The sequence below is a fragment of the Lissotriton vulgaris genome, chromosome 1_1 (genome assembly GCF_964263255.1).
Source record: "Lissotriton vulgaris chromosome 1_1, aLisVul1.2, whole genome shotgun sequence".
NCBI classification, from domain to species: Eukaryota; Metazoa; Chordata; class Amphibia; order Caudata; family Salamandridae; genus Lissotriton; species Lissotriton vulgaris.
In genome coordinates, this window is record NC_141685.1 from 256,173,812 (window position 1) to 256,183,182 (window position 9,371).

At 42.9% G+C, this 9,371-nt stretch overlaps 1 non-coding gene across 1 annotated transcript; it reads left to right on the plus strand.

Annotated features, from left to right (window-relative positions):
* Positions 1-2,886: 2,886 nt before the first annotated feature.
* TRNAG-CCC (transfer RNA glycine (anticodon CCC)) lies at positions 2,887-2,957 on the plus strand. The gene has a single exon. It is a non-coding gene; the product is annotated as a tRNA-Gly (tRNA).
* Positions 2,958-9,371: the final 6,414 nt, after the last annotated feature.

Sequence of the window (9,371 nt, forward strand, 5' to 3'; positions counted from 1 at the left end):
GGTGAAAAGAGTTCCTTTCAGGTAGTAATAAACAGCCTGATTCATCAAAGGTAATTGCGCTCGCAAAGGGCCAGATTCTGAGAATCTGGCCCTTTGCGAGTGCGATTTTTGCATTTGGGATTCATCATCCCAAATGCAAAAATCGCTATTACCGAAATCGCATATTTGCGAGGAATTGGATTTAAGGAATCTCTAATATAGATTCCTTAAATGCAATTCATCAACCAATTAGAAATTGCGAAATCGCAATATTTGGTCGCAATTTACCACCAAGTCTGACTTGGTGGTAAATTGCGAAAAAAGAGTAAAAAGCACTTTAGTGCATTTTTTTCTTTTGCATGTTACACACACACATGTCCTTTGGACATGTGTGTGCGCAACACCTGTTAAAATGTGCATTTAAGGGGTGCTACAGGGTGTCCTTTGGACACCCCTGGCGCCCTTCAAATCGCTATTTTATTTGCGATTTGCAAATTGCTAATCGCAAATAAGGAATACTCCCCATTCATTCCTATGGGCCTTTTGGCCCATAGGAATGAATGGGGAGTTTTTCCTTATTTGCGATTAGGAATTTGCTAATCGCAAATAAGGATTGTGTAGGAATCGCATTTTTTTTTGCGATTCCTACATGAATCTTGTTTTGCGAGTCTGTAATAGCGATTCCTTATGAATCGCTATTTCAGACTCGCAAAACGGCCCAATGATGAATCGAGCTGAAAGTCTTATTAGTTCACACAACTCCAACCACTGCTTACATTTTCAATTATGACTTGGGCTTGATTTAGAGTTTGGTGGACGGGTAACTCGTTCTCAAACCTGAGGGATATCCCGGCACTTGTATTCCAAATGCCATTGGATATAAGGCACTTGTAGTACGGCGGACACGTTTGTGACAGAGTGACCCGTCTGCCAAAGTCTAAATCAGGCCTTTTGTGTTTCTCTAGATCAGTCGTTCGTAATATAAAATGCCTATCCTTATGGATGATGTGCGACTCCTACAAATTGTGACCCCCATTGTCTGATGTAACATTTCCTGAACATGGATTTACACACCTGTATGATTCATTGTCTCAATATAATGTGCGAGTGATGTCAAGCGAACTGACGCTCTGCATTCTGATGAGTGGCACTATAATTATAAAATTGTAAAAATGAGTAAGTGCTATTTAAACCATTATTCGTGCCATTACTCATAACGTCAGATACATCTGACATTCTGACAGTGCATGCATATCTCTTATGCATTAGTATGACCAAAGTCAAAAAATCTGGTTCCAAATCATAGTTTTTCTGAAGCGTGTGTGACGTCCTAACAAGCTAAATGCCTTTGATCCCCCTCAATTACATTTGCATCAAAGGGGCAGATTTACAAGCCCCACGCAACACTTTTACACCGCCGTTGCGTCACTTTTGTGATGCAGTGGCGTTGTAAACAATGCGCCACGTTGCGACACATTTACAATGTGCCACATCGATGGAGATGGATCATGTTGTAAAGCCCTGCGTCACATTATACCTGTGTCAGGTATAACATATGCAAAGTGGGCGTTCCGACGCAAGAAGGCCTCGTAAAAGTGACACCGTGAAATCTACAAGATTGTACGGAGTCACTTCTACAAAGCCCCTACATCAAAACCATAAGCCTGCTGGAAGCAGGCGTAAGGAGTGACACAACATAATGGACATAGCCAGTCCGAAGCATTGCTGAGTTGCATCGTGCTTGCGCCACATCTCCAGCAATGTGTTGCCTTTATGCCAATAGATGCGTCACACATCTGTCCATCCTTGCGCCACGGTGCCCTGCATTGTAAATGCTGCGCATTCATGGTGGCGCGAGGTTCTTTTTTATGTGACGCACATTAACTGATGCATCTCTGCTAAGACGCAGAGATGCGTCCGTTCTTGTAAATCTGCCCCTAAGTGTTTGGCTCCAGATAGCTCCCAGCTAAGATGAGACTCCAACAAACGAAGCGCTGATGGCCCTTTAAGTGAGGCCTTTAGGTTGGGCCGAGCAGGAAGTAAAAATAAGAAACCCATCTTACCCCCTGCAGGTTCCTGCTCTGAACAGAAAGCAGACAACATCCTGGAGATTTCACTGGGGTCCCTTGGTCCTGCTCCTTTCATGCACTGGTTGTCTGTCCGCCAGCTGCTCTCAGGTCAGTTTAGCAGCTTTAAATTATGGGCACACGCAATCTGTAACACAAACAGTGACAACGGACACATGTCCAAAATTACACACGGTCCCGGTAAATAACAGAGAGATAGCCCCCCTAAGGAAGCTTGGTGTGACCTCAACAATCCCAGGCCTGCAGCAGCAGCCCCAAGGCCCACAGAGCACCACAGCTCTGGGTCTCCTGATGGGCTTACCCGGGCCTGAGAGGGGGTGAGGGGGGCTGAGGGGGGTGCAGTGGTTTAGCTGCCAAGGAAAACAGCTGCAGTGGCCACGCCCAGCCGCTTACACTGGACTTCAGACTTTACAAAGACGAGCCTGAAATAAAGCCCCTCACTCACCACAACACACCTGCTCTTCGTATGTTGCCATGTATTCGATAGCAATACCTAATTAACAGTAACGACTGTTTGCAAACTATTAACTGGGAATATAAATACTTGAGCAACATGTTTTCTTTTTCTTTGTAAGCGAGGTTTAAACTCCAAACCTCTAGACCCCACGGTAAAGTTCTGTGTATTCAGGGGTGCCTTGTCACTGGCTGTGCTCCAAACAGGCCCTTTCCTCACTGAGCCACAATGTGGCCTTGAGCTTCATAAACAAATATAAAACTTGATTTAACTCCATCCCGACAATTTAAAAATAAAAATGATCACACCCACACACGTGTTTTAAATTAGATCAACAAACCACTGACACTCCCTCATTCTAACAGCGCGCCAGTAGTGTAGTGGTATCATGCAAGATTCCCATTCTTGCGACCCGGGTTCGATACCCGGCTGGCGCAGTAATTTTATGCTACATTGAATTTATTTCGTTTAATGCTTTCCAATTTTGTGACTGATTACAATTTTTCATGTACATTAAATTTTAACATTTTAATCTATGGGAAACAAAAGTAGGTATCATGTTATGCTTTCGCAAGTTCAAACGTACAACGTTCTAAAATATTCGTGCCATAAACGTGTTTTGCTTTTTGCAATGTGACATAGGAAATCCTATATTCTGATTGTAGAAACTTTTGGAAAAAAAAAGTTGACATTTAGTACAAAATAAATTGTAAAAGGTAAAGCAATGTAATCTGAGACATCATTCGTCTATTTGATCGTGCCCCCCCCCCCCCATGGAAACAATAGCATGTTCCAAAAATGTCTGCTCGATTTGTTTTGCAGTTATGTTAATATCACCATTATTAGTAACAAGCAATATCCTGAATAACACAGAGGTCATTATAGCATGAAAAAAAACAAAAACCCTGCTCCTTTATAAAGTAAAAGCACGTGCATAACGTTTTCATCTTTTGGTTATTGAAGACTAAAAGGAAGAAAAGTCATCGCACAGGCCCTTATGGAATCCAGGTACACGAGGAACCCTGGGCGGGTTCCTGCACGGTGTAATCATTGGCACCAATGCCACAGCATTCAAAAGTTCATAGGTCACACCCGCATGTACCTTATCAGCCTGGTCTAATTAGAAAATACTGCCCCTGGGTGCTAAGTTCGTGGTGATGTTACCGCCCTATACTTTACCCTTGATTCTGATGTCCTTCAGTGAAGACAGATGTTTTGTAGATAGTTTGCACACTTCATCTACATCTAATGTTGTGGTAGTATTCATCCATCAAATAACTTTATTTTCTTCTCAAGACTCTCCAACAACAGTAAAAGAATTAGCGGCTAATGGTATAGCTTTGTCAATCGATTTTGATCAACATGTTTCAGCTCCCACGCATGTGTTAGGTGCTTTTTCAGGATAAATTAGAAGAGAGTGCTAAAAGCAATATCAGTCACAGTACCTTACAGTGAGCCTTCATGTTAGTGTCCACACCTTATACCCAAGTCATTGTAGTGTGTCACAGAGATCATCCATCATCCTCCAGACCATATTGGGAAAAAACAAAGCCCACTGTCTGATTCTTCACTCGCCATGGAGTGTTAAAGCCATAAGACAAGTACGTGCAAACAACAAAAAATTTACAACCCACCATCTTGGGAAAAGCAGTTTGTTCGTAGGCTTGACTATACCTCTTTCCCGAAAATCATGGTATCACCTAACAAGCGAAGAAGACTAAGTTTGAGACCATTTGCTTGCGGCTGGATTCTGCAGCTTCACCATTGCACGTTCCAATAAATTAGACCCACTTATCGCAGAAAACTCTTCTGAGTGACCGCAATCACAGAACCAGCAGCACGGCCCAAGCCGCAAGGGTGTCTGGCTGTTTGCTAAGAGTGAGTCCAGCAACACACGTACACAGACTGACTATCTCTGACTGCGGACAATCTCTAATAAGACCTGGACATAGATGTTACACCACCTTAAAGTGCACTCTTGATTTAGTGGAAGCCATTGTAGTGTTATGAGGATAGGTGTGATATGTTTGAAGTTCTTGCATCCACAAACAAAAGAGCAACTGCAAGTAACGAAGTTCAAAACAGGGCTAGATCAACTTTTGATAGGTCAGTGACAGGGTCAGATTGGGAACAAAATTAGGCCCGGGCACTAAATGAAAAAGTGGCCCACATTTGTGGATAATGACCTTTCATGAAACGTTGCTTAGTATAGGGACTGAAAGAGCGCTAAGTTGTTTGAAAATAGTAGGGGTGCATCGTTTTTCGCCCGTAGTCAGCACCCGCATATTTAGAGAACTGTATTAACGTGTGATTTTAGAAATATAGGACTAATCGAGAGTGTTGCAATATGTAGAATTATGCTCATATCATTTGAAGATTAATGTAGTGTTTTGATTGAGATAATCATGCCTTAAGTAACTTAGAATTAATTGCTTCATGTGTAAAATGTGCATTAGATTTGAACATGCCATATTAAAGTTGCACGTGTAGGTTGCCTAATAATAAACGTGATGCTGTACCATGAGAATAATGATTGCTAATAATGAAATGTAATGTTAGGATTGATTAATGAAATGCTAATGTTGTTGTATTAGAAATACATTTAAAGAGTAAAGGCCTGAGACATGAGAATGCCAGCAGAGGCCTAACTGTGGTTTTCTTAGCATGACTAGAATTCTAGAGTTGAAAATGTTCCTTGGGAAAAAGAGGCTCCTGTTCGCAGTTGAATTTCGAATTGTAACTTAGAGCGTGCAAAGGATTGTTTCTCATGCATTTCTTTTGCAGGTGCAAGGCCATGTAGCTTGTTAGGTAAAATGAGCCATTGTTTAGAAGTTAGACTGGTGGGAGTAGGAACGAAGGGAGTGCGCTGGAATGCACAACTAAAACATTTGGTGGAGAAGGTGCCTGGGACCCAAGGACACAGCAATGGTTTCTGGAAGAAGATGGATCTGTGCTGGAAAAGTACGAGGGGCCGTACCTGAATGAAGAAGGTGTGTCATGGGCATGTTTATTGTTTGTGGATTTTGCATTAGGAAAAGTGCCCTGAGGGAGGAGAGGCAGTTGCTATTGAAGCTAGGGTTTGGGTCAGTAGAACATAGACTGGGTCTTGTCTAAGGCAGTCCAATTGGATATGCAGTTAGACATGGGTCCTAGAGGGAACTAGGCAGGAGAAATTAAGGAGCATCTTAGAACGAGCTCGGAAGCTTAGGCTACTCACCTGGAAAGAGTGAATGTGCTCCTTAGGGAGTCTTCACAGCTGACACCTTTTCTCTTGCCTGGGAGGTATGTTAAGTAGGGATGTCACTTTAGAGAGAGTGTAGGGACAGACTAATTTTTTCCTTTTCCATTGGAGCAGATACAGTCGAGTTTTCCAGTGGTAACTGTTATCGCTTGTCTAATGCTTCTTTAATTAACTTTGCTCTTTATTTTGAGTCGTCTGAGACTCCTGCGTAGGATTATGTTTGTATTAGTGCCAGTTTATTTCTTGTTCAGTTGTTTTTGGCTTTGTAAATACATTTTTAAACTTTCTTCCGGAGTCAGTGGTCCTTTAGATTGAAGAGTGACGTCCATGGAGAAACTGTTAAAAGTATGATATTGAAGAACTTCCTTTACACTTCTATGCAGACTAAAGAGGTTCGTCGACCAGGGATTCTTCAGATTGGTAAAGTGAAAATCTAGATGAGAATCCCAGCGTCATCAGGAGTAATCTCTGCTAAATTAAGTGTTCTAAACTCGAGCCGTCAATAGCATTAGCCAAGGCTAAACAAACCACTAGACACACTAATATTCCACTGCAAACCACCCACAGGTCTCCTCACCTGATATGCATTCCTAAACATTTCTCTACTTTGGGTGCCTGAATGTGTTAGTCACCTATTGGTCCCAACGTCTGTGCTCCCCCCAAAAATCCCTAATTATCCTGTATTATATAAGGCCGTAGTCAGAGAACCATGCACATACTTTATGTCTGGAGGCTTCTGTTCACCCTCAAGGAACTAGGGGGCATATTACCAAGCAATAGCGATAATTATCTCTATTGCTTGGTTAGAGACAAAATTTTACCGCAGAGCTGCGGCGATTTTTACCGCAAATAAACCTTGGTATAACCAAGGTTTATCACAAATGCGATAAAAATCGCCGCAATGCATGAATATCGCTGAAAAGTCAGCGATATTCATGCATTCCCGAGCTAATGCTCTTAGCCATGTTATCCACCTCCCATTGGATAACATGGCTAAGAACTACTCAGGGCAGGTGTTAGCTTTTGGAGATATTTGCGCTTAGCGCGAATATCTCCAAAAGTTAGTAATAGGAGATAGCGATGTTAGCGACTGTTTTCAGTCGCTAACATCTTGGCACGCCCACTTTGCATGTCATTAGCGATAATTATCGCTGACATGCAAAGCGGGGCCCAAGATGGTCGCTATCTCCTACTAGCTGTCACTAACTGTTGTTAGCGACATCTAGGTAATAGGGAGATAATTTTATCTCCGATTTCTTGGCTTTTAAAGCCAAAAAAGCGGAGATAAACCCCCTTGATAATATGCCCCTTGAGGTCTTCTTCTTTTGGTTGTCACTCAGAAGCCTCTCTGCAGGGGATGTCTTTGGGGATTGCATACAACTTTGTACATGATATCTTTTGTTCTTGTGGGATGAGAATTGATTTCAATCTAAAAAGGCTGGAGGAATTCCCCCCAAATGCCTTTCTTTCTCTCTGTCTCTGGCCATTTCTTACTTGCTGTGTGCACCTCTCTCGTTCTGCCTATCACTTTTTGCACCTCTCTCTAATTCTTCCTTTTTCTCTCATACTCTACTTCTTTTCTGCTTCTTGGTATTTCTCATTCTACCTATGTGCTTCACCCAGTCTCTCACATTTCCCCTCTCTTTTATCCTATATTTCTCTCTGTCTACAGATATCTCTCTCTCTCCCATTCCTGTCCTGCCTATGGGATCTTTCTTCAGTTATTTGTAAATCTCTCATGTGCTTATTCCCCAATCATTTTGTATCTCTCCTTTAAGTTTTATTTCATTATACTTTAATACACTCTCCACTACTAATCCTTTCTTCCTCACTTCATTTCCTTTTCGTCTTTTGAAATGAAATGAGGCGCAGAACCATGGCGAACCCGCGGTGAGAGAACCGTGATGATGTGGTGTGTGTCATTTCGCTGATGCGCAGATCTGCTTTTGATTCCTGTTTATCTCCCTGATCCTGCAGCCCCCCTGGGCTGACACTAATGTCTGGCCTCGACTCCACCCCATTGCGACCTACATAAGCATCACATATAAGCTTCCTGCCATTCACCCGGACCCTAAAATCCCCCTGGGCCGACCCCTCCTCCCGGCCTCATAGCTATCGCGACCCACAAAACATCGCGCACAAGATTTGGTCCATACCGACAGTATCAGTCCCCTCATGTCGTGGAAGACCTACTCCCACCAAGACCTATATCGTGGATCCTAATCGACAATTTTCTCAGGCATCAATTGCAATGTCCTGATGAGGACCCCATTCCCTAGTTAACGGATCGAAACGTCGTAGACTCCAGCACCTTGAACCAATTGAGAAATTTGTTTTTACAAAGTGCTTTGGTGCTAATGTGTATGTTCCTTGGCTCACAGTGCTTACCTGCATTCTGGTCTGAGTTTGGCAACCTGTTTTGTTTGTCGTAATTTGTTCCACTTTTTTTGTATTGAAATATAAACATTCATTTAGACATATGATCATAGATGTCACTGTATCTCTGTTTTAAACGAAAATACAAATTTATGTTGTGAGGGACCATTTTCCCTATCACTCCTCTGAGGCCCTCAAGTGCCAAATCCACCCTGAGCTGTCATGGTTTCCTTTTTATTACTAAGCAGATCTGTCACATAGGTACTCCAATTTCTCTGACAGACATTTCCTAATGTCTGGGGTTGTGAGTCTTTAATTCTCTCCCATCAATCAGCTTGTGTATACACATTGCATGGCCAAGATGCCTCATCTCTTTGACTGCGTCAGTTGTCTCACAGCTGCTAGAATGAGAGCATCTTGAGGTGCAATGCTACACCATGTGGAGAGGTGTGGCGCAGCGGCCAGGGCAGCTGACTTCGGAGCACAGGGCTCACGGTTCGATCCCTGGCACCGGTGGCAGCTCAGCACCGTGTGACTCTTGGCAATAGCTCACTTAGTTTCCAAGACGGCCCCCAGTGCCTTGAGACCCATAAGGGTGAGTGGTTTGTGCTTTACAAACAAGATATCGAATTAGCATTTCCTTTTCTATATTTTATCAACAATATTTATCATTTTGTGCAAAATTGAAATACAGAGATCATGAGACACACAATGATTCATCAAATAACAAAACTGTGTCATGGCAGTTCTACACATCTGAGGATGCAGCATGTAGAGAAAACAGCAAGACATTAAACACATGAGGGGATGATCACTGATAAATAGAGCTGCAAAGGAAAAGACAAACTCTATGCAACAGTGTCTTGACTGGTGGAAGATGAAGAAGATGCAGCCGGAGGTGAATGAGGGGCTGAGCTTTGGGGGTCTGATTCCAGAGAAAGTAAATAAGTACAGAGGGGTTGCCAAATATCTTTTGGTCTGGCAGTCGGGGTTGCAACGTGGCATATACTTCGTTTGTCATGTCGCAATATGCCATGCTATGTACCCACGCCTTAATAGTAGGGTGGATTCCGCTACCCCAGGAGAGCGCTATCTCTCTCTTTGCCAGTAGCAGAGCAATAGCAATGGACCTGTGAGTGCTCTTCAGGATGGCAGCACATTGCCCAGCGGTGCCATCATGAGAGACTGCTCCAGAGCCATTTAAATAATCTGGGAGAGGGTATGAAACACGTCA